Consider the following 26,272-nt stretch of genomic DNA (forward strand, 5'->3'; position numbering starts at 1 on the left):
AATCTGCCATCAGATGACTTTATTGACTTCCAGATTATAATTAACCAACACTCACTTTTTGCAGTTATTTCGACTGTTTTTCCTCTATTTTGTGTTTGAATACCTAGACTCAACATAAGTCATTGACTGCCAGATATTCAATGGGAAGTCACCAACAAGGCACGGATGCTGTCTCTCTTTGTCGCCTCTGGAAGAAATATTACAGGGTGGTGGTCGGGATGCGGAGCAGCCTGGAGTATTTTCCAGAACGACTTGATGTTTTAAAAGGTAAATAGGAGGAAAGCAGCCCTTCAATGGGTAATTGACACTGTTTGTGACGTTTTTATTACTTTTCAATTAGGGAAGGTGATAGAACATTGCGTTAGCAGAAAGTCTTGGCTTCATTAGAAGCATATGTTGGTTAATGTTGTAGATGAATAAGGTTAAATCAGTTGCCACCTTTTCCTTTTTACTTGTTGGCAGATGGAGATAAAATCTGTGATAAATGAGCAATTAGACACAGAACTCATTGTTTTTTCTAGAGAAACGTGTTCTCTTTTGCTTTCCTCATCACTTAATTTTGATTTCCAGACTGTCCAGTGCAGTGCCCGAGTGCGTGACTGCTCATTACATACATACTGCATTTTACCCATGTGTTCATACCACACAGCCTTGCATGCCTTTTGTAAAGTGTTCTTTGGACTAGAAAGCAGATAGATTTAAGTGCTTCACAATTAAGAGTCAGGACCTTGCACCTAGGGGACAGAAACGTGTCAATTAATTAGTGAGGCAGTCTTTATTGAGCACAGCTATGAGTCCCATTTTCCTGACGGGAGATTTGTGGCCCAGAGGAAATTAAGATCAGTTCAACAGGAGGGCTAATTGCACAGATGTCACTGGAAGGCAATTAGTATCCTCTAAACCCAGGTTTCTGCTCTCCAGCCTTTATTTCCTCATAATTATAGCATTGCTTTAGTAATAGCTGCCCCACCTTGTATTGTTGTGTATTCTGGGGCAATTTAACTTCTCTGACCCTCAGTTTCCTAATTTGCATGGTAAGAGATGATGATACAGATTGAGTGAGTGTTCTTTACTCAAAATGCTTGGGACCAGAAGTGTTGAGATACTCAGAAGTTTTAGAATATTTGCATTTATAAAATGAGATATCGCGGGGAAGAGACCCAAATATAAACATGAAATTCATCTCATGTATACCTTATATACATAGCCCACAGATAATTTTTTAACATTGAATTTCTAACTTTGTTTATTCCTTTATTTGAAAGACACAGAGAAAGAGGGAGAGAGAGAGATCTAGAGATCTAGAGATCTTCTATCTGCTGGTGCACTCCCCAAGTGCCTGCAGTAGCCAAGGCTAGGATCCTGGAACTCAATCCAGTTTCACATGTGAGTGATAGGGACCTAACTACTTGAATTAGCAGGAAGGCAGAGCTGGAGCTTGGAGTAAAACCCAGAACTCTGGTATGAGATGTGGGCTTCGAAAGCAGCATCTTAACCTCTGCACTGAAACCAACCCTTGAAGGTAATTCCGTACAATATTTTTAGTGTACTTGCATTTTGACTATGATCTGTTATATGAGGCAAGGTGTGAAAATTTTCATTTGTGATCAGGGCTCAAAATGTTTTGGGTTCTAGAACATTTTGGATTTTGAAATCTTGGATTAGTGATACTCAACTTTTGCCTTCTTTGCAAGGTTTTCATGAAGGTTAAATGAAGTTTTATTGGTAAAGTGGTTAGTATGATGCTTGCTGGATCAGAGTAATTAGTTGAGGAATGCAAGTAAGAAACAATAATAGATAATCAGAATTCCATGCTTGCAGATGAGAAACTTACTGGGTCTGGGGTCGCAGAAGTTTGTTTGTGCCAATGGTGACCGAGCCTGAGAAACCCCCCCTCCCCCATTCCTGTACACTAGCAGAGTTTGTGCATGGTGAACTTTCAAGGAGGACAGAGTCCTGAAGTGGAGAGCCGTCATCCCTGCATGATGTCTGTGTCAGTTGGAAAGACTGACCTGGCCCCTGGTGCTCAGGGGCCGGTTATCTCAAGACTGCCTCTCTCTAGGTGGCTCCCATTCTCAATTTGAAGCACACCGAGCTGGGACTCATGTTCATGTTCAAAGGAGCCTGGTAACTGATTGCAAGCGTCTTTCACAGTTTGTGGCTCCTTCTGACCAGCAGCTGAGGGCCTCAGGGAGATGATGGGGGCATGTCCTTGTGGAAGTGAGTTGTGGCTGGGGTGAGCAGAGTGGATATTTCAGCTTATCTTAGATGAAGAGGGTTGTAGACTGCTGGGCCCGGCATCTGTCAGCTCCTTGGCATGGCCACGCCTGGCCTGGTTCAGTGACTGAGAAAAGACAGTGGGGGGTTTGAATGTTTGCCTGTACTGGTTCCTTGAATGGAAAAACTGCTCACAGTTATCACTTAAATGATTATTATTTAAGTTATCCCATGACTGGAATTTGGGGAGCTGGAGTCTAGGTTCCAGAGCCAGGTTCCTAGAATCACCTTGCCTCCACCTACAGCCCCTGGAGGCTGGAAGAGGTGAGCAGACATCTGCCTAGGCTTGCTGAGAAGAGTTGCCATGGGCACTGCAGAAAGAGGCAACTCTTTCAGAATTAGAAAAGAATGGTGCAGTGAGGGCTTATTATGTAGAGAAATTTTGTGGTCTCTCAAGACAGTGTCCTGTAGGCAGTTCTCCAACAGAACAAAATCGCAAGTACTAATGCTTTGTTGTTTAGATTATTTCCAAAACCTCTTTTGAAAAGTGGGTCTGCAGTTATAACCCAAAGACTTCCGGTTGCTCCATTTAGAGAAGTTTGGGGTATAGAGTTTACCAGAGCAACCTTGCTGCTTTATAGACTTGGTCAAGTTCCAGTCTCTCATTTGAGCATGAGATCTTGGGAGGGGTACTTCACCTTTCAGAACCTTAGTGCACAAAATAGGGAAAATGATCCTTATTCCAGGGCTTTGTTAAATGCATAGAAATAGGTACTTGTACTTGACACTGGGCAGATGAACAGAGTCAGTGCTCTCAGTGTAAGGCAGCTATTGATGATGTTATTATTAACACTTTGTTAACTGATACAGTTGGAATAAAAAAAGGAAATTGGTAGAGCTTTGTAGTACAACAGGACCAGCAGTATTCTGGGCTTCATGTAGCTTCGTCTCACCCTCACCCCATCCTGCCTGATGGGTATCATTGAGCATTTTGTGCAGGGAGAAATTAGGTGGCTAATGTATTCTGTTAACTGGGAGAGCAACAGAGTCAAGATTTAGGCCCAGGATCATCTATTGTGACAGCTCATGTTTTCACTAAGGGTGCAGTGTCTATCTACTGCAAGTCACATAGACCTTAACTGCTTCATGGGTGGCTTATGCCATTAGGACACCTTCTGTGGGCTGCACAACTTCTTTTTTGGTTTAACTCCCCACCTTTGCTCATGTTGTTTTCTTGTACGTATTATTTTCTAAGTGAATTGAGCCATGACTTTTCTGATCTTCAAGGCTGGGCAAATGGGCCTTCATGAACTTCCAAATCACTTGCTGTACACACCTCCATCATCACACCTAACCCTCTGGCTTGTAATAGTTTGTGGATCTGCCTGCTCCCTTGACTGTCATCCTGAGAGTGCTATTCCCTGTACTCCAGTACCTATCATAGGGCCTGACCACAATGAAGGTCAATAAATGCTCATTAAATTAAACTAAACTTAACTCATAGATGTAGTTTCCAAACTCATGTTCCTCTATTTCTTTATCTATAAAAAAGAAGTGGAAAAACCTACTCAGAATGATTTTATGATTTTTTTTTTTTATTTTAAAGATGTTTTAATTATTTGAAAGAGTTAGAGAGAGAGGTAGAGACACAGAGAGAGGTCTTCTATCCACTTGTTCACTCCATATGGCTGCGACAGTCAGAGCTGCACTGATCTGAAGCCAGGAGCCAGGAGCTTTTTCTGGGTCTCCCATATGGGTGCAGGGGCCCAAGGACTTGGGCCATCTTCTACTGCTTTCCCAGGCCATAGCAGAGAGCGGGATAGGAAGTGGAGCATCCAGGACACGAACTGGCGGCCACATGGGGTGCCGGCGCTTCAGGCCAGGGTATTAACCCACTGTGCCACAGCGCCGGCCCCTTATGATTTTTTTTTAATTTGAAAGACAGAGTGACAGAGAGAGCAAGAGCGAGAGGAGGAGGAAGAGGAGAGAGAGAGAGACAGAGACAGGTAAATCTTCTGTCCACTGGTTCACTGCCCAAATGCCTGCAACAGTTGGGGGTGGGTCAGGTCAAAGCCAGAGCCCAGAACTGTGTCCTGGTCTCCCACATGGATGGCAGGGACCCAAGAACCTGCTGCTTTCCCAGACATATAAGCAGAAAGCTGGATGGGAAACAAAGTGCCCTGGATATGAACCAGTGCTCACATGAATATATTCAATATTTGCTTATTAAAAGCTGTGTTCCTAAATGCATATAAAGAAACAGGACACATCAACTGAGTGTAGACTTAAACATACTTAATTAAAAGTTAATATCCAGGCCGGCGCCTCGGCTCACTAGGCTAATCCTCCACCTGTGGCACTGGTAGTCCGGGTTCTAGTCCCGGTTGGGGTGCCGGTTCTGTCCCAGTTGCTCCTCTTCCAGTCCAGCTCTCTGCTGTGGCCCGGGAAGTCAGTGGAGGATGGCCCAAGTGCTTGGGCCCTGCACCCACATGGGAGACCAGGAAGAAGCACCTGGCTCCTGGCTTCAGATCGGCGCAGTGCGCCGGCAGAAGCAGCCATTGGGGGGTGAACCAACAGAAGGAAGACCTTGCTCTCTGTCTCTCTCTTTCACTAACTCTGCCTGTCAAAAAAAAAAAAGTTAATATCCAGCCAACATTTAAAGTTTTGCATGTTTTGTGCTAAAAAAAGGAGTAAATTACATCCTTTGAAAAAACATTTCTGGTAAAGAAGCATGTAGACTAAAAGACAATAATTCCCTTTCCTCCACTCTCAGATCTGTTTCTAGAGATAACTGCCACTATTAATCTTGTTTTTTTTAGACCAATATTGGCCAACAGAAATTTCTGGGTTGATGGACGTGTTCTATGACTGTGCTGTGTAACACGGAGTATGTACTAGCCATTTGTCACTGTCAAACACTTGAAATGCAGCTAGTGTGACTGAAGACTGTAACTGCTAATAGAATTTAAAAATAAATAAAAAATTAATTTAATATTAATGACATTATTTGATATGTAAATAGCTATATGTGGCTGGTCATTGTCCTATTGGGCAGTAAAGGTCTATTTATACCTTTTTTTGGAAAGTGCACCCTTTTTGTTCAATGAAAAAAATGAAATTTTTAAAAACATAATTTACTTATATCAGTCAACAAAGCAAGCCTGGAGACTACTTTTACGAAGAACATGGTGGCTTTGCCCAATTGGGTTTGTGTGTGGTACTGAGTAGGGAATTTGCCGTTTTCTTCTAAGACCACAGAGGAATATGGTAAGAGAGATGTGCTCTAGCAGGGCTTCGAGGAGGCAGGCGGGCGGACCGGCGCTCAGCTGCGGTCCAGAGGTCCTGCTCTCCAGCCCGGCGGCGCCCTCTATCTGCTTCCGGGCCTGGGCACTTCCTGCGCCTGTGCGCATGCGTGCAACTGGCCCGCACGCCCGACGCCTGGAAGCTGCCCACGCCGTTCTCACGCGACGACTGCAGCCGCTTCTACACGGCCTCCTCTCTCTCGATTTGGCGGGGTGGCCATCTCCTTCGGGGACAAGTGTCAGGTCGAAGGGAATTTGGTTGACACCCCTACAATTCTACGAAATAAGAAGACATGAAAACTTTGCCTCTCTGCCTGACTTGGAGATCTTTTGTTTGGCTCATGCATGAGAAGGAGTGGAGAAATGGCTGCCAGTCAAGATTATTGACGGCTGGTGGCATGGTCGAGCTTTTACAGGAGATGAACTATACTTGGAAAATTCAGAGTTTTCAAGAAAAACTTTTGTCTACTGGAAAAAATACAGAAGTCATAAAGGAATGCAGGAAATTTCACTGAATAGTGATATACAACCACCGTCTTTGTAATACCCATGTGACTTCAGCCGAGGTACAAACATGTTTATCCTAAGAGCCGCGTAGCAAGTAAGAACCATTTGTAGGGTGCCGATCGCTGGTTGGCCTGCTTGTAGTGCTAATGAATAAGAAGAGCTGATTAAACTTATTTGAAATGTAAGGAACTTGGGCACCTGTAAAAGTTACGATGTAGCGTTTCTCATCAAGCTCTCTTGCTTATTCTATCCTTTAAACCTTATAGTATACCACAAGTATATAGTTAATATAGTATTACTGATCTAGCTACCGAAACAAGAATTCCATGAGCGATTTCTCATAAGTTTAAACAAGATGTTCTCCTGCTGGGCCACTGTAGTTGCAGTTTGGTTCCCAAGGTGCTTTGCAGGCTGTCCCATGCTTTTCTTACACTGTCCACTGGAATTAACTAAAGTGTGATTAGATGGTGAGCAGTAGACTGCAACAACCTCCAAATGGTAATGCCCTGTTTTCTTGCTGCATTTTGATTTGATGATTTACATACAGTTATTTATAAAAACCAGTAGCATCCATTCTTGTATTGGAAATCTTTTTTAGTAATATTTTAAAGAAATATAAAACCATAACAAAAGCCATCACTATTTTTATTCCAGAGTGGTAGTTCATGAATGCAAAGAGGTTAGAGAGATGTGGTGTTTAATTAATGAGTTTTATTTTTGGTGCGTTTAAGTATTTTTTCACCTCCTTTAGAGAGGAATGTTTACTGATTAAAGGTGGGAAATGATAATTCTTTTTGAAGATACTTGACTATATCATATAATTGATTTCATTTTTCATAAAGTGCATCCATTTCGTACCATAAAGACAACCATAAATGTGAAAAAAAAAAAAAAAAAAGGAAAGATGTGCTCTATCAGGTGTGATGCTGGAAGTAGGATTCATAGTAGTTGGGTTGTAACCTTTCGTTTCCTTTTTTTTTTTTTTTAAACTCTCAGTACAAAAGCAATGCAGTCAGCAATGCAGAAGAATTTCCTTACTGTGAATGCTTTGAACTATAACTGGCATTCGTTAGAAAAATTGTAGAATTATTTTCTCTAATGCTTATTAAAAATAGCATAAAAGTCTAATAATCTAGGGTGTTTGGGTGTTAGTCTTGCTTATAGCTGAGGTTTGGATACATGGTACCAGCTTGATTCTGATAAATCCCTTTCTCCATTTATAAATCCTAGCAAGGTTTCTGGGGGAAGTTGGTAAACAGCTATGTATTAAATTTTGGCTGTTCTTAAATTTTTGACTGTTATGTCGGCTATCTTGTTAGAGCAGGTGGAGAGGAAGGACCAGATAGGCATAGAAAACTGGCATACATGGTTCCACCCTTTAAGGAATGGGGTGAGCAATTGCATATTATATTTGTGCAGTGTTAAACACCACGTTTTTTAGCCCTGGGATTTGGGGCCTTGCCTTAACTGAATTGGCTCCCCCTGTTAGTCACATTTCATTGGTTGATTGCTCAGTTGCTTTACCATGGCTGTTCTAATAAGTCCCAGCCATGGCTTCAACACTCTTGTGGGCTCCTGAGTACAGACAGCAGCTCTAACCTGAACACAAAAGCGTGCATTTAGCAGAAGGAGATCTGAGTACAGATATGGCAGAGGTACAGAACTCAACACTTACCCAGCCTGCTAAATTCAACTATTCATTTGAATATAAAAGGATGACAGGGGCCATGATGTTGAACCCAAACTTGTCCCCCACCCCCCTACAAACCAATAAGTCAGAGCATGAATTAAACCTTGTCTTAGAAACAGTTTTATTTTGATTCCACATTTGAAATCATCTTGGCATCACCTTCACTTAATCACATTTGCAAAACACTGGAGTCTACATGAGAGGTGCTGCAGGGTTCATATGGGAAAGAGGAAGAGAAAGGTCAGAAGATTACTTTGCCACTCTGTGGATAAAAGATCTGTGTCCTCTGGATGACCTAATGAGGATCAAGTTCCTCTGCAGCCTTAATGTCCTTGTGGCCTCTGGGGCTGTGACCCTACAGAGCTGATAATTCATCTACAAAACTGGGCTCAGAGGCTGTGTCTGCTTGGGGCTTTGGTATCCAAAAATGGTTTTTGGACTTGTAGCATCAGAATTATCTGGCATATTTTTAGAAAAGCAGGGGCTAGGAATCCCTCCCCACCCCCCATTAGAATCTGCATTTCAACAAGACTACAGGTGGTTAGAAGGCTCACTAAAAGCTGAGAACACTATCTCAGCTGTCTAAGCTTTATCTCCTAAGGGAATCCTGATGCAGGAATCCTGATGCATGAATCCTGTTTGGCCTCCAAAGTCCTTGATTACAGAATGTATCTTGCAATCTTTCTTATCTAAACCAATTTTCCTTTCTGTGCACCTATAATGATGGGCATTTACAAAGAATTCCATTTCTCTGTGTTAAAGTTTTTTACCCAGAGATTCACTGAAATGCTGCTGGTGTTGCTCTGGGAGGCCAGGTGGCTGTATTTGACTCAAAGACTTGCTGTAAGTTGATTACCATCTATGGCTCTGAAAAATTAAGTAGAAACATCTGTTGTAAGGTCAAGATGAATTTAGTTGACGCTCAGGATAGATCCCTGAAATCTGCACCACACAGGGCCAGGGCCTCCTTGTTTAGGGCTGTCTTTAAGGAATGCCTCTGCCAAGCCTGCCATGGATATTAATCACATCCTGGTGGCTGGAGTTTGAAACATGAAGGAGAGAAGCTCAGAAAATGTGCAACAGTGTGGAGGGTTGCATAATTTTGTATATAGGGCACTACACAATGAGAAGATGTGGTCTCTGGATTCAAATTCTCTTTGTTGTTTTCATAGGAAAAATACATTTTACTGCAACTCTTAGTAATTTTTGTCATTACATGGAATTTGATGGATTGCACCCCTGCTTCTTGTTCATAAGAATCCACTTGCAATATCCAGATACCACCCTGAATCTACAGAGTTGAAATTTTGTAGATAAGTTAGACACTTGTATTTATCAGATGGAATCTTTTTTTAATTAAGTTTTTTTTTTATTTATTTATTTTTTATTGACAGGTAGAGTTACAGACAGAGAGAGAGACAGAGAGAAAGGTCTTCCTTCCATTGGTTCACTCCCCAAATGGCCACTATGACTGGTGCTACACCAATCCGAAGCCAGGAGCCAGGTGATTCCTCCTGGTCTCCCATGCGGGTGCAGAAGCCCAAGCACTTGGGCCATCCTCCACTGTCTTCCCGGGCCACAGCAGAGAGCTGGACTGGAAGAGGAGCAACTGGGACTAGAATCCGGCGCCCATATGGGTTGCAGGCGCCGCAGGCGGAGGATTAACCAAGTAAGCCATGGCACCGGGCCCATATCAGATGGAATCTTGGGGCACAGGCACAGCTCATGGTTTGGGACTGTCCTAGGATGTGTTATAGGAGCGCTATAAAATTCTGTTGTCGATAACTGCCAGTTGTCACTGTTGAAAGACCAGCTCTGATATGGGAGCCCGAGTTTTCTAACTTCTTAGGGTTCAGTGTTCCATTCCTCAACCAAAGTGCTTTTGCAGGAAATTGGCCCAACCTATGAAAAAAAGAGGTTGAGGTCGGAAATGTTTGCCTGGGAGCTCTGGAGAAAAACAAAACTCAAACCCCAAAACCAACAACCCTGATGTCGGCAAGGACGAAGCTAGCAAAGTAGCTGAGTTTGCTAGCACTGGTGCTGTAGCCCAGCGAGCACCACCCGAACCCGCACTTCCATGCAAAAGAAAACTACAGCTTCCAGGATTTCCTCACTTGGAACCTGTGCCTGCTTCATTCCTGCAATGACCTTTAGTTCATTATAATGTCATTGTAATAAAATTACCATAGCTGATACTTCCACTCCCATCATGGACCTGATGCCATGACATTTTTTTTTAAACTTTTATTTAATGAATATAAATTTCCAAAGTACAGCTTATGGATTACAATGGCTTCCTCCCCATAATGTCCCTCCCACCCGCTACCCTCCCCTTTCCCACTCCCTCTCCCCTTCCATTCACATCAAGATTCATTTTCGATTCTCTTTATATACAGAAGATCAGTTTAGCATATATTAAGTAAAGATTTCAACAGTTTGTTCCCACACAGAAACATAAAGTGAAAAATACTGTTTGAGTACTAGTTATAGCATTAAATCTCAATGTACAGCACACTAAGGACAAAGATCCTACATGAGGAGTAAGTGCACAGTGACTCCTGTTGTTGACTTAACAAATTGACACTCTTGTTTATGGCCTCAGTAATCACCCTAGGCTCTTGTCACGAGCTGCCAAGGCCATGGAAGCCCCCTGAGTTCACCGACTCTGATCATATTTAGACCAGGTTGTAGTCAAAGTGGAAGTTCTCTCCTCCCTTCAGAGAAAGGTACCTCCTTCTTTGATGGCCTGTTCTTTCCACTGGGATCTCACTTGCGGAGATCTTTCATTTAGTTTTTTTTTTTTTTTTTTTTCCCCAGAGTGTCTTGGCTTTCCATGCCTGAAATACTCTCATGGGCTTTTCAGCCGGATTCGCATGCCTTAAGGGCTGATTCTGAGGCCAGAGTGCTGTTTAGGACATCTGCCATTCTATGGGGCTGCTTTGTATCTCACTTCCCATGTTGGATCATTCTCTCCCTTTTTGATTCTATCAGCTAGTATTTGCAGACACTATTCTTGTTTATGTGATCCCTTTGGCTCTTAGTCCTATCATTATGATCAATTGTGAACAGAAATTGATCACTGGGACTAGTGAGATGGCATTGGTACATGCCACCTTGATGGGATTGAATTGGAATCCCCTGGTATGTTTCTAACTCTACCGTTTGAGGTAAGTCAGCTTGAGCATGTCCCGAATTGCACATCTCTTCCCTCTCTTATTCCCACTCTTCTATTTAACAGTGATCACTTTTCAGTTAAGTTTCAGCACTTAAGAAGAATTGTGTATTGATTACAGTATTCAACCAAAAGTATTAAGTAGAACAAACAAACAAAAAAATACTTAAGAGGGATAACATATTAAGTTGCTCATCAACAGTCAGGGTGAGGGCTGATCAAGTCACAGTTTCTCATAGGGTTCATTTCACTTTAACAGGTTTCCTTTTTGGTGCTCAGTTAGTTGTCACCTATCAGGGAGAACAAGTGGTATTTGTCCCTTTGGGTTTGGCTTATTTCACTCAGCATAATGTTTTCCAAATTCCTAACAGGGATCACTTTTCAGTTAAAATTTAAACACCTAAGAATAATTGTGTGTTAATTACAGAGTTCAACCAATGGTACTAGAACAAAAAAAAATACTAAAATGGATAAAGTATTACATTGTACATCAACAGTCAGGACAAGAGCTGATCAAGTCACTGTTTCTCATAGTGCCCATTTCACTTCAACAAGTTTCCCCTTTGGTACTCAGTTAGTTGTCACCGATCAGGGAGAACATATGATATTTGTCCCTTTGGGACTGGCTTAATTCACTCAGCATGATGTTTTCCAAATTCCTCCATCTTGTTGCAAATGACCGGGTTTCGTTGTTTTTGACTGCTGTATAGTATTTGATAGAGTACATGTCCCATAATTTCTTTATCCAGTCTACTTTTGATGGGCATTTGGGTTGGTTCCAGGTCTTAGCTATTGTGAATTGAGCTGCAATAAACATTAATGTGCAGACAGCTTGTTTGTTTCCAATTTCATTTCCTTTGGGTAAATTCCAAGGAGTGGGATGGCTGGGTTGAATGGTAGGGTCATCTTCAGGTTTCTGAGGAGTCTCCAGACTGACTTCCATAGTGGCTTAACCAATTTGCATTCCCACCAACAGTGGGTTAGTGTCCCCTTTTCCCCACATCCTCTCCAGCATCTATTGTTGGTAGATTTCTGAATGTGAGCCATTCTAACTGGGGTGAGGTGAAACCTCATTGTGGTTTTGATTTGCATTTCCCTGATTGCTAGTGATCTTGAACATTTTTTCATGTGTCTGTTGGCCATTTGGATTTCCTCTTTTGAAAAATGTCTATTGAGGTCCTTGGCCCATCTCTTAAGTGGGTTGTTTGTTTTGATGTTGTGGAGTTTCTTTGTAGATTCTGGTTATCAACCCTTTATCTGTTGCATAGTTTGCAAATATATTTTCCCATTCTGTTGGTTGCCTCTTCACTTTCCTGACTGTTTCTTTTGCAGTACAGAAACTTCTCAATTTGATGCAATCCCAAATGTTAATTTTGGCTTTGACTACCTCTGCTTCTGGGGTGTTTTCCAAAAAGTCATTGCCGGTACCTGTATCTTGCAGGGTTTTTCCAATGCTCTCTAATAATTTGATGGTGTCAGGTCATAGATTTAAGTCTTTAATCCATGTTGAGTGAATTTTTGTGTAAGGTGAAAGGTAGGGGTCTTGCTTCATGATTCTGCACGTGGAAATCCAATTTGCCCAGCACCATTTATTGAATAGACTGTCCTTACTCCAGGGATTGGTTTTGGATCCTTGATCAAATATGAGTTGGCTGTAGATGTTTGGATTGATTTCTGGTGTTTCAATTCTGTTCCATTGGTCTATCCATCTGTTTCTGTACCAGCACCACGCTGTTTTGATTACAACTGCCCTGTAGTATGTCCTGAAATCTGGTATTGTGATGCCTCCATCTTTGTTTTTGTTGTACAAGATTGCTTTAGCTATTCGAGGTCTCCTGTGTCTCCATATGAATTTCAGCATCATTTTTTCCAGATCTGAGAAGAAGGTCTTCGGTATCTTGATTGGTATTGCATTGAATCTATAAATTGCTTTTGGGAGAATGGACATTTTGATGATATTGATTCTTCCAATCCATGAGCATTTAAGATTTTTCCATTTCTTGGTATCCTCTTCTATTTCTTTCTTTAAGGTTTTGTAATTTTCATCATAGAGATCCTTAATGTCCTTGGTTAAATTTATTCCAAGGTATTTGATTGTTTTTGTGGCTATCGTGAATGGGATTGATCTTAGAAGTTCTTCCTCAGCCGTGTGATGCCATGACATTTCTAACATTTCCAAAAAAGGGGAAGAAAATGGATGGTACTCAAGCCCTACCCCAAACTCCTTCTTTGAATATTCAATTAAGCGCCACCCCAGATACCACCCATATAGATACTACAGATCATATAGAAATAGTCCTCAATCTGACTGAGTGCAGTTCTCTCTGCCTTCTCCCTTCTCCCCCTATCTTTTCCTCTCTCCTCTCCTTCCTTTTTTTTGCTCTTCCTCTCTTCTCACTCTTTTCTCCTCCCCCTCCCTGCCCCCTCCTCCTGTGGCCCACACACCTTCCTGTACACTTTTCGCTTTGCATGTAAATAAATCTAGCTTCTTTGCTGACTCTACCTACTTCTCATCTCTGAAGTCCTCCTTGCATTGGACACAAGAGCCTGGACCCATGCAGCCCACAGCTGACTGGACTTCAAGAAATATCCTCAGGATGAGCAGATGTTGTCAGCATTGATTTCTGGAGAAAGTGATAAAGGGAGAAGGTTGTTGGGATATTTTGGTTGTGAAGACTCTTGAATGCATTATTTTGCACAAGTATACAATTTCAGAAACTTTTTGATCACTTACTGTAGGCCTGGCCCCGTGCCTCAGGGAATGCTGCACAGATAATTGTGTAAAGTTCATTTGCATTGTTCATAGGGGTGAAAGTGACCATTCAGGAGTTAACTCCAGAAGTACAGGGTTAAGCACTTGGTGCTTGGGAAGCTGAATGAGCTGAGGTAACAACCGTAATCTTGCTGCCTGCTTGTCTGCTTTCATTTTGGATGACTTCAGTATTGATGGCTAGTTTTGGGCCAGCAGTAGTGCATGGAGGTTTCTTGTGTAAGTGGGGAGATGGGAGCTTCAGTCTCCTCCTTTCCATAATTACTGTACTGTTTAAATATGAAAATTTTACTTTATCCAACTTCTATAAATTTAGATGTAAACATTTTCAAACCTACCCTTCCAACCAGACTCCCTAAATATACTTTACATGAAAATTCTAGAATCGTCACAGTTTTGAGTTTGTTTCCTAAACCTGGTTTGTTTTTCTCTGTGGATTTATTGTTGGTAGCCACAGTCCTTGCTGAAGGATGCACCAGTTGATTCTTGCCTGCTTGGGCATCCATGTATTTGCCATTCCCAAGTTCCTGGTTGCTGGTCCTACCCCATGAGGACACCTCTTGTTACCCTCTGAAACTGACTATTGGCCTCTTGTCTTGCATTGCTCTCAGATTCTGAACTCTGCCTGCTGAGCTGGACTTTATCCAAGCATCAGCAGCTGGGTCAAGCTGCCTACCACCTGTCCCCCTCCAGGAGGGAAGGACTGGTTTTAAGGTCCTGGCCCTTCCTCTGCCCCACGGTCTTCCATCTCCTAAGTCTACTCAGTTAATTGAGTCATACCTGGCTGTGTTCCAAGATATAACCCAGACAGAGGAAGAGGTTGCGTTAGTGTACAGGGGGATGGCTCCACGACCAGCCTCACATTACAAAGACCCTTGCAACAATCTAGTCACCATTCCAAGAAGCTTATGTGACACCTCAGAGGAACAACTAATAAATTATTGTACATATAAATGCCATTACAGCCTCCCCCAACGTGATGATATAGTGATCATCAGTATTTCCACCTTGTGGGAAGGAAAATTGCCACAAGTTTTTCCACTGTTAATTGCAGCCTGAAGTTTATTTGACTGCATTTTGGTTCTCAGATTAATCTTGTCTGTGCAATGAAGCAGTGATTTTTACTAGTGGAAGACACTGAAATGGAGATCTTTATCCAACCCTGGGCATACATGATGTAATTAATAACAATCTCTTTGGGTATGCACAGTTCTTTTCATTCCAAAGATTCCCAGAGCACTTTTACAAGCTTAACTTGGGCTAAATATCCCCATTACCTCATCCAGCTCTGAAATGTAGCAACCTCTGGGGGAAACTGCGGCAGCTGCTTAACAGTGCACAGACATACTGCACCACAGCATGAACCCAGAAGGCTGCTGGGCTCAGAGTTCTTTTATTTTGCATGGCAAGAGATGAGAGCCAGGAGAACAGGATCAGGAAATTGCCTGGGAGCGCTACCACCCTTTGTACGAATGCACTCATCATAGAATCTGAGAGGAATAAAGCGTGTTTCACCCAAGGAGTCCATCCCAGCTAAGATACCCTCTGGGAGCCAATAGGTCAGGAAGAGAAAGGATTGGACAAAAAGTTGTTTCTGAGAGGTGGTCTCTAGAAGGGTAGCACTTTGTCACATTTCCTGGATGTTGAGAATTTATAATAGCGTTGATCTGTGTGTTCTGGGAGCTAGACCATTTCCATGTTCCTCTCCAGATCTGTTCTACATCTTTCTACTCTTCTGTTCCCTGAGAGGAGTTTGGAGTACCTCACTGGGGCTTCCCTGCCCTTTGGTTTCTGGCCTCAGCTGATGTTTGAAGGACATTTATATTGGGGCATTTATTTCCCCTCAGACCAGGTTCCTCCATCAGAGCTCATAGTTCCTATGGGAGGGTGCTATCCCCAGCTACAAACCCGGTCTCTGCATTACCTAAGGGCTCCCTCTCCTTACCTCTTAGACTTAGTGGTAACATGGGCTCCCTAATGTTGAAGTTCCAGAGACGTTACCTCCCCTTGCTAGTTTCCCTTAACCCTTTTCCATCCCAAGTCACCGTTCGTGAAGATTTATTGATCGTTATCCTCAAAGTCTCTGAATGTGCCATTTCCTAGGACCTGAGAGAAAACGTGCATGAGACGGCACAGTGAAGAATAAATACTTATAGTAATAGTGATAGTTAATTTTGATAAATGTCTTTCTTGGTCCAGACCTACATGCCTTACATATGCAATGCAGTTAGTTTATTCTTCATTAAAAATATGTTTTGGTCATATCTCCATGTCAAGTTGAGTTTTAGGCTTTGAAAACTGATGCAACAAGTGGAAGGTGATTCAGATTTTTCTAAGTTTTGGATTAACATAATACTTACACATTTTAATGAGATACAGTGCAATATTTCAACCCCTATACCCAGCATAAACAGATCATACCAGACCATTAGTTTTTCAATTCCCTGTTCTTTTCTCTATGTTTGGATTCCATGGGCTCCTCTCTAGAAGATGACTTTGAACTTGTGGTGCTGAAATTGTACTTGGAGGGGCTCAGAAAGTAGGAATTCAAGCTGTATCCAGTCGTCATGGAAACAAGCTAGGTGAAGAGAACAGGGAGGAAATGGGTGAGAGGAAGGCCACAATTTCGTGGTTTCTGTGAGACAGTGCCATGAGTGCAGAATTATAAGAAGTGAGGATGTGAGCCCTGTGGTAGTATGCAAAAAGGCAAGTGTAATTATTATTTATGGCTTATGGATTTAAAAAAGAAGTGAGGCTTTGAGGAGTAGCTTGCTTACTGAGGTCATGCAGATAAAAACTAGTAGAGCCAAGACTGTCTTACTGGAAATAGAAAGCTAAGCACAGATCTCCTAGTCACCCAATTCAGAGAAATAGCAAGTTACAATCAATACTTGTTGAAGGGATAAATGAATAAACCTTGATGCCTACATCATAACTGTTTGTTCATGGCTGATCTGAATGCCGTATTCTTAGGGAAGCAAGGGTAGGACTTTTAGCTTAAGCAAAATGCTGGCAATCTCTGATATGTAAAATTGGTTCAGTATTAGAAAACCAAGTGATATAATTCACCATATGAGCAAGCTCTAAAAATAAAAACTGTATTATCATGGAAATAAGTGAACGAAAGACAGAATTTAAGAATCACTTATGATAAAACTCTGAGCAAATTGATAATACACAGGAGCTCCCAAAACATGATGAAAGACAAGTAAGAGAAACTAACAGCTGATATGTCCAATTATTGTGTGTTAATAAAAGAATGCAAACAAAGCAAAGATATCTTTTCTCACCAGGAGTTACAAGCTACCAAAATAAGAGAAGAAAAATAAGAGGCATACAGATTGGAAAGAAACAAATCTGTCCTTTTTTGCAGATCATATGATTGTCTCTGTTGATGATCCAAAGTGTTTACAAAAACGCTTCTACAAGTAACAAGTAAATTTAGCAAAGTCATAGGAGAAAAAGCAAATATTAAAATCCAAATACTGGAAATTAAAATTTTTAAACATGACAGAATGTAAAAATGTATCAGAAAATCACATAGTACTCCATAAATGTGGATAATTTTGGGGTCAATTAAAAATGAATAATTTAAAATATTTATAACAAAATAAAAGCATTTAATAATTAAATACCTAATAGTATAAAGTGTGTGTAAGATGTGTATGCAAAAAAACTACAGAACATTCATGAAAGAAGTCAAAGTAAGTTTAAATAATAGAGGGGCTATTTCATATTCATGACTTTTAAATCTATATTATCAGTTCATTACAAGTTGATCTATTGATCTGATATAATCCAATCAGCATCATTTTTGGGGATAGGACTAAATAAGTTGTTTCTACATGGAAAAGTGAAGAACTTAAAATGACCAAAACAATGTTGAAAGAGAATAATAAAGTTGGCAGATTCACAGTAGTTGATTTAATATAAAGAGTTAATGTAAAGCTACCATAGCAAGATATTGTGGTATCAATGAAATAACAGAGAAATTGATCAGTAGGCTCATATGTAAATTCCAGAAATAGATCCATGCATGTATAGTCAATTGATTTTTTTTCAAAGTTCTCAAGATAATTCAGTGAAGATAGAATAATCTTTTCAACAAATGGGTTTACAACAGTGGATAGCTACATGGTATCTTACAATAATATTTATATAAAAACAAGGAAATCTTAATATAAAGATTTACTACAATAGGAATTAAAGTAATGATGGATAAGTTTGTAAGAAATAAAAATCTCTAAAGAGTACTCATCAAGATATAAGGAGCCACCACTTGCAGCCAGGCTGAGGCAGAGTGCCAAAAGTGAAGTCCTTGACCTTGGAGCTGAGACCTAGACTTTGCTAAGCAGACACACCTGTGCTTTGTGGATGGCAGAGAATTCACTGGCGCTGTTGGTGAAGCATGCTGGAAAGCCGTCTGGAGAACTTGTCATGGGAGTGTCTCGCTGGAGTGTAGTGTCTCCTGCCCAAGGGGAGTGCCGGGGAGTGCTCCTCGCTGCCGAGTGCTCTCACTGGTGTCCACTGCAGGAGCCAGCGCAGAAGCCTCTTTCTCCTGCAGTGTCTCCTTATGGGTCTCTGCAGTGTCAGCAGGCAAAGGAAAAACATTTAAAGGATCCAGATCCACTTTCACAGAGCAAGCAAAAGGGATGACTTTGAAGTAGAGCAGCATTAACTCACACAGACCTAGCATTTTATCACTTCTTGAATAAAACATAAAATAAATTTTTGTGATTTGGGGTTAGGCAAAATTTCTTAGAGTAGGACCCAGAAAGCACAAACCATGATCAAAACATTTTGATAAATTTGACATTAAAATCCTTTGGTCTTTGAAAGACACTATTAAGAAAATGAAAAGACAATCTACAGACTAGGAAAGGTTAATTGTGAAACACATATCTGAAAAATGGTTTGTTTATAGAATATACAGCTTCCCAACAACCCAAAATGGTATTACACATTATTTGGGACAACTAAAATTAAACTGACAATACCAAGTGCTAAACAAGGATGTAGAGCCACTGGAACTTTCATTCATTGCTGGTGACAATGCAAAAAGCTACAGCCACTTTGCAAATGATTTGGTGGTTTCCTTATAAAGCTAAATATCCCCTTAACATATGTAAGAGCAATCCTACTACTAGTATTTTCCTAAGGGAAATAATGCATGTCCACACAAACATTTCTGTGATTGACTCAAGACTTGTACAAGAAGGTATAGTAGGTATAGGAAAATCATTCTAAGAATGAAAGCTGTAGGAAAAAAAAAAAGCCAACCATTAACATTTTTAAAATATTTATCAAAACACCATACTCTGAACCATAAAACAAGTGTTTAACTTTCAGTGTCCCATATGGTTTGCAAGGAGGTTGGAAGTAGGCACTATATACTACCAACAAGTAGAAAGTTGAGAAACAAAAAAATCAACAGCTTTTTAAAGATTCTTCAGTGAGAACTGAATGCCCTCAAAATTAGAGATATAGACAGATACACGAGATCACAACCCACTGGGTGGGCCCCCATGAGCTGAGACATCCATAGGAAAACCTGAACAGTAGTTGTGGTGTCAGCATGGGCAAGCACGAGAGTCAGGGACTCCAGAAGTCCTCAGAATTAGAGGACCACATCGTTCTACCTTCAGGAGCTCTACCCTATCCTCCGGATGATGATGAGAGAGAAACCCCCTGGTGCTTCCAGCAGGGAGGGGGAGAGAGAACCATTGTGAAACAAATCCATGTGTTCAGTTCTTAGCAAGGCCTGCTCTCCAGTGAAGCTATTTTACCAGAGCATAGGAGAAGGGAACCATCAACTGAAGCCCCCTTTAGCCATCCTTTCTCATCTAATTTGGTAGCAACAGAACTAAGAAGTGCTTGTGAAGAGACCTAGGACACAGATGGGCTAAATGTGACCTGATCAGGAGACTACAGAAAGCTTCTCCTCCCACCACATCCCGCCAGCACACTACTATGGGACTATTTGTATTTATTACAGTTCCTTTCATTCATTACATCATGTCTGACTTTTAACAAAATATTGCAAAACATACTAAGAGGCAAAGAACACAAATTGAGATAGCAAGCATTAGAATAAGAGTCAGATATGGAAGGAATGTTGAAATATTTGAAGCAGGACTTTAAAGTGTAGACAACAGACAAGATCTTATGAGTAATGTGAGGGATAGAAATTTTAAGAAAAAATAAAAAAAATGCTAGAGATAAAACATTGTAATAGGAAGGACACTTTGTATGGGCTCATTAGGAGACTGAACACAGCTGAGGAAAGAATGTCTGCCTTGGCAAATCTGTCAATAGAAATTTCCAAAATGGGGAAAAAAACCCTGAAAAATTACAAATGAAAATTCTCAGCTTCTTATTTTTCTTTTTCTCATTTTTCTTTATTTTTATATAATTTTTTCTTTTTTACTAGTTAATATTATTCTTCAGTGTTATTAGTAGTGAGTTCAACATCTCTTCTAAGGAGACCTATATGGGCAACCAGCTTCATTACACCATTATCAGGATACCTTCACCAAAGTGAAATTTCCCAGAACATCTTGTCTTGGTAACTGTGAAGTTCATTAATAAGACTTGGTAGAACTCCAGCCTGAGAGACTAACTTGTAAAGTCCACATCATGAAGGCCTTGAATCATGCCAACATTGTGAAATTTGAGGTGATTGAGGCCAGGAAAACAATTTACCTGGTTATGGAGTAGCAGTGGAAGAGAGGTATGGAGTGCTTACTGGCTGATGGTGGCAAGAAAAAGATCAGAAGAAAATCCTACCAGATAGTGTCTCTTATGCTTTATTGCCTTCACCAGAAGGTATAGTCTGCAGGAATATAAAGGCAGAATAGCTGTTATTGAATGTTAAAATGAACATCAGAGTTGCAGTCTATGGCTTTAACAATGAATTCATCTTTGGCAAAAAGCTGGATACCTTCTGTGGCAATTCTTCAGATGCTCCCCCTGAACTGTTCTAGAGCCTAAAGTATAGTGACTCCATGGTGAATACTAGAGCCTGGAGATATCTCCATGTGTTGGTCACTGGGTCCGTGCCTTTTGGTAGACAGAACCCTAAGGAACTGCAGGAGTAGATGCTAATTGGAATATAAAGACATGTCAAAAGTTTCTAGAAAATGGAATTAGGAGAGAAGTTTATTTTGGTGCCAAAATATACTGAAATCCATGAAAAAGTTCATGGAAAATAGGTATGTATTTTAAAATTATTTTGCACCAAATAAACTTATTTGACTCCATTTTCTACAACTTTTTTGAAGTACCCTTATGTATGATCTTGTCTCCTATATATCCATAGAGTGCAAAAAATTGGTCAGTAATCAAATGTCTGCTAATAATATAATTAAAAGGAGAGAATGATCCAACATGGGAAGCAGGCCACACAGCAGATTTATAGAATGACAAATTCCCTAAACAGCACTCTGACTTCAGAATCAGTCCTTAAGTCACTCAGCTCTGGCAGAAAAGCCCATGAGAGCATTTCAAGCATGGAAAGTCAAGACACTGTGGCAAAAAATGATCTACATGAAGGATCTCTGTGAGATCCCAGTGGAAAGAAGGGGACATCAAAGAAGGAGGTACCTTTCTCTGAAGGGAGGAGAGAACTTCCACTTTGATTATGGCCCTGTCTAAATAATGTTGGAGTTTGTGGACTCAAGAGGCTTCCATAGCCTTGGCAGCTCATGACAAGAGCCTCGAGTGATCACTGACATCATAAATAAGAGTGTCAGTTGTATTAACAAGAGTCACTGTGTACTTGTTCCCCATGTAGGACCTCTGTCCTTAATGGGTTGTACTATGAGAATTAATGGTAAAACTAGTCTTCATTTATTTTTTTTTTTATTTTTTGACAGGCAGAGTGGACAGTGAGAGAGAGAGACAGAGAGAAAGGTCTTCTTTTGCCGTTGGTTCACCCTCCAGTGGCCGCCGCGGCTGGCGCACCGCGCTGATCCGATGGCAGGAGCCAGGAGCCAGGTGCTTTTCCTGGTCTCCCATGGGGTGCAGGGCCCAAGCACCTGGGCCATCCTCCACTGCACTCCCTGGCCACAGCAGAGAGCTGGCCTGGAAGAGGGGCAACCGGGACAGAATCCGGCGCCCCAACCAGGACTAGAACCCGGTGTGCCGGCGCTGCTAGGCGGAGGATTAGCCTAGTGAGCCGCGGCGCCGGCCTGTAAAACTAGTCTTCAAACAGTACTTTATACTTTGCATGTGTGTGTGGGTACAAACTGTTGAAATCTTTACTTAGTATAGAGTTGATCTTCTATATGTAAAGATAATTAAAAATGAATCTTAATGAAGAATGGGATGGGAGAAGGAGTAGGATAGGGGTTGGTTGCAGGTGGGAGGGTAGGTATGGGGGGAAGAACTGCTATAATCCAAAAGTTGAACTTTTGACATTTATTAAATAAAAGCTTTCTATAAAAAAGAAAAAAGAAAAAAAAATTGGTCAACAAAATCCTCATTCTTAATCCATTAAGTGGGGGACTTGAGGTGGAATCACAAAGGACCTATGGGTGAACATGGGCTGTGAGGAGAAATTAGGCCTTACACAGAGTCATTCTTTGACTGCAAGGACCCTGGGCAGACTGAGTTGCTGATGTCCATGGGTTATGCATGGCAAAGGATCTAGGACTTAGTTCAGGGCCAGAAGTACAATGAAGTGCAACTACCTGTCTGCTCCTGGGGACTACAGGTTATCCAGGCTGGAGGGCTACATCATAACCTTGAAGCTCTCCCTTCAGCTGATTCCAATACCCTTTGTGTGCCTTCCTTGTCTACAAGGTACAGCATAGCGTCACTGGCAATCTGAAGTAACAAAGTACTAGCCAGCCTGCATTCTCACCTTTGATTTCTACTTTGAGAATGATCAAAGGGACACAGGAAATAAGAGGACCTGGAGCTCCAGGAGTCAAGTTGCAAGACCAGCATCACAGCCAAGGTGTCTGCCAGTCCCCTACCTGGCCTAGAGAACAAGATCATCACAGTCCTCCAAAGTGGCCTGTGTACCTACACACTAACAGAGGTGGTAGAGCCCCACGTGGAATCCTGTTCCCCAGCATGTATCCTCCAGAAGAAACTGTCTACATCTTGGGCAGCTTGGACAGGGGCAGAATTTGTCCCTTGGTGGAACCCCAGCATCATCATCTGCCACAGCCCGGGCAGCAGTACCCACTGGGAAATTCTTCACTGTCCTCTATAGATACCTGTGTTTTAGGTCAGCCAGAAAGAACCAACATGAGCTGAAAGTAGAATATAGACATGAAACCTCAGATAGGAGCTAGTGAGGCCCTGATAAACTCAGGAAGGGATACAGAGGTAGAACCATGCTCTCTGCTCTGTAGATGAAGCCTGAAGATCCTACACCCCAGGTGGTGCCAGGATGGTGCCAATGAGCTAGTGCTAGATGCAAGCAGCCATGGGTGGGAGAGAGCAGGGGATATACATTGCTGTGAGTGCAGGCCTGTGGGTCAGAGAGCCTTATACAATGGAATACAAAGGTGTGCAAACTGCTGGAGCTCAAGTAGGTTCAGATGAAGTGAATAGCCCACACTTCCATGGCCTTAAAGACCACTGTCTTCAAGATAAGTGCAGAGCCAAGAGGGTGGTTGCTGTGGAGCCAAAGGAGAGACGTCACTTTTCTGTAGTAATAAACTCAATCAATATATACAAGAATATGTAGGTGAATTTGTAACATTTAAATCAATAGTTTATAAAAAAAAAAAAAGACCTTACCTTGTTCCTGCCACATTTGCAAAACAATGTCTGTAACTTCACAGGAAGGTCCTGAGTCTTTCAAAAATTGTCTTATAACACACTGAAAAAAAAGTCTGAAAACGTGTCTCTGAAGGGAAACTGAGGTCTGGGGTGAAGAAGGGGACACATAATGAGAATGTAAAGGGCTTACCCTGGGACCTGTGGTGTTGGGTTTTATTGGGAAGCAAGTATGGTAGCACTACTGAGAGTTGACCTCTCTGATGTTTCTGAGCTTCACAACATCCCCTCATGCTGTGTCTCCTGTCCCGGAGTGTGGCTGGGCTCAGCCTGGTGGTTTCTCTGCTCCTGTGATCTGCTGACCCCTCTCCTGCAGGTGTATCTAGTTGCTGACTGTGTTGGGCTGCAAGACCTTCCTCAGCATCTGAGGTCTTGGTGCTGATTCTGGGCTGGGTACCTCAGTTTTTCTCCATGTGGTCTCTCTCAATACAGAATTGCCTGGACCTTTCCTGCAGCATGGCAGCTGGGGCACAAGGGGGAACATTCTAGGCTAACTCCAAAGGATAACTGCTCAGCAAGCCCTTGCTTACTGCACACTTGCCTATCACATGGCCAAGCCCAGAGTCAATGGGGAGGGATTACATGGGGAGAATACTGAGAGGCTCACTGGGGGCACCAGCTTGCAGTCCATCATGTCCTGCTGTATAGCAGAGCACTGGGCTCAAGCAGGGAAGTGAATGAGAGTGTGCTCCTGGTGGCGAGATTCCCAGCTCAGAGTTTTACACAGGAGGAGAAAGAATTCCATGCTATGCCTCCTTCCACTGTCCATGGTTTCACTCTAATTTCTGGCTAAAGTAAGAGAGTTTTATAAAAATGTATTCATATATACTACAAAATTACACTGTTTGTAATGTAAATAGTTAAAAATAAATATTATTTAAATAACTTGTTGATTACAGTAATAACATTGCTGGTTGTCTTTTTTCCCCCTTAGTATGTTCTTTCACATTTTATTTTTAACTTAAGAATATACATTGTCATATACATTTTTATGATTAATATATCTTTATTTGAATTGTGCTTTTAACAGCATAAAATGATTTTTATCTCTCCTTACCATGTGTAACTTCAATTATGCATTGTCTAGAATTATTATTTTGACCTCAGGGCTTCTTTTTTTTAAAGATTTATTTATTTGAAAGGCAGAGTTACAGGATGGTTGGGGGAATGTGGAGAGAGATGTCTTCCATCCATTGGCTTACTCTCTAAATGGCTGCAACGGCTGGGACTGGGCCAGGCCATAGCTAGGAACTGGGAACTTCTTCTAGGTCTCCCATGTGGGTGATAGGGACCCAGACACTTAGGCCATCTCCCTCTGCTTTCCCTGACACATTAGCAGGAGGCTGGATTGGAAGGGAGCGCCTGGGACTCCACCCAGTGCTCATATGGAATGTTGGTGTTGCAGGTGGTAGGTTAAACCACCGTGCCACAATGCCAGCCCCATTGGCCTCAGACTTTTATATTATCATTTGTATTTATGTTACTGTATGCTTACCTTTTTATTTTATTTAGTTGTTTTAGGATATCCTACAAAGAGCATAGAGTTGAGTTTCATTTTATTTATTTATACATACATCCTTTATGAGGAGTCTAGAACACTTATGCTCAGTGACATATTAAGTATGATCTGATTTCTACTATTTTTTGCTCTTTATACTTTGGTTTCTTTTTTCTGTATTTATGAGCTATGATTCATGTATATAATGTATACATAGATTTATGTGTACATATATTTATATGTGTATATATTTATAAAATACATATATTTATGTCAATCAGTGTTTTGAGGCATATATAGGGTGGACAAGTTTGAGAATACCGTCTCAGGCCACCCCCCATGCCTGAGAATGCTCCTCACACCCGTATGGGTGTGCTTTTAGCAGCCATATTTGTATAACATGACCTACAGCTGGCTAAGGTGGAGTGAGTAGGGAGAGGGGGTGGACATCTGACACTAACTGGGCTGATTAGAGCCTTTTGCAGTAATTTGCAACTGAGACCTTACGTGTGTTAGTCAGTTTGGGGTTCTCTCTAAAAGTAAAAAAATGTTCTTATAAACTGGAGCTGTGTTTCAGCCCTTGTTGCATCATTCATAATAGAAACTGACTTGAAAGAAAAGATTGAAACTGAGGTGCAAATATTCCAAAAGTAACCTGGAAGATAAGGAAAGGAAAAGGGGTCAAGGGAGGGGGCTAAAAAATGGAGGGGGGGTGGGGAGAGAGGCTTGCCTGAACTCCTTCCCAGGTTACCTGTGGCCTTTTAATTCCTTATCCCAACCCTCCAGGGGTTCTGCTGCATTTCCTGTCCTTAGACTTCATGAAATATCTGAATCATATTTATGTTACAGGTTGTGGTCTTTCTTCTTAGTGGTTATGAATGGATGTTTCCAAGAGTACTCACCATTCATGCAGCTCGCTGTCGTGGGCAACTTGTTCTCAGATGGCCTCCTGCACCCTTCTTACTGGTTCTTCATTCTCTGCTGCCCTGGCCCCTCAGACCTTCTATGCTGGTTTCCTTTCAGCGTACCACCCCATCTCCCCACCATCAGTTACCATCCGGGTCATCCTTTAAGAAGGTTCCAGGATGACTCTTCCCCTCACACATGCTTGGCCCACCTGTGGTCCACAGGAAACAGGCATGTTTTGCTCTAGGTAGGTGGGAGTTTAGTTTTGTGGTCAGCCATAGCCTCCTACTGTCCTCAGCTGCTGGCGGAAGGCCTGAGCGTTCTCTGTGGCTTTTCTTGCAGCTCCTCTCACTAGGCTTGCGGCTGGGGGAAGCATCTGCCATTTGAGAGGCAGCAAGCACAGCCCCCTGATAAATCT

At 41.7% G+C, this 26,272-nt stretch overlaps 1 long non-coding RNA gene across 2 annotated transcripts in view; it reads left to right on the forward strand.

Moving 5' to 3' along the window:
• Positions 1 to 26,272, forward strand: part of LOC127492676 (uncharacterized) — a 138,785-nt gene that overhangs the window by 82,001 nt on the left and 30,512 nt on the right. For both annotated transcript variants that reach the window (XR_011383170.1, XR_011383171.1), the window contains one exon: positions 108 to 267. This is a non-coding gene — a long non-coding RNA (uncharacterized lncRNA). The remainder of the gene's footprint in view (positions 1 to 107; positions 268 to 26,272) is intronic.

Source organism: Oryctolagus cuniculus, chromosome 16 (assembly GCF_964237555.1).
Source record: "Oryctolagus cuniculus chromosome 16, mOryCun1.1, whole genome shotgun sequence".
Classification (NCBI taxonomy): Eukaryota; Metazoa; Chordata; class Mammalia; order Lagomorpha; family Leporidae; genus Oryctolagus; species Oryctolagus cuniculus.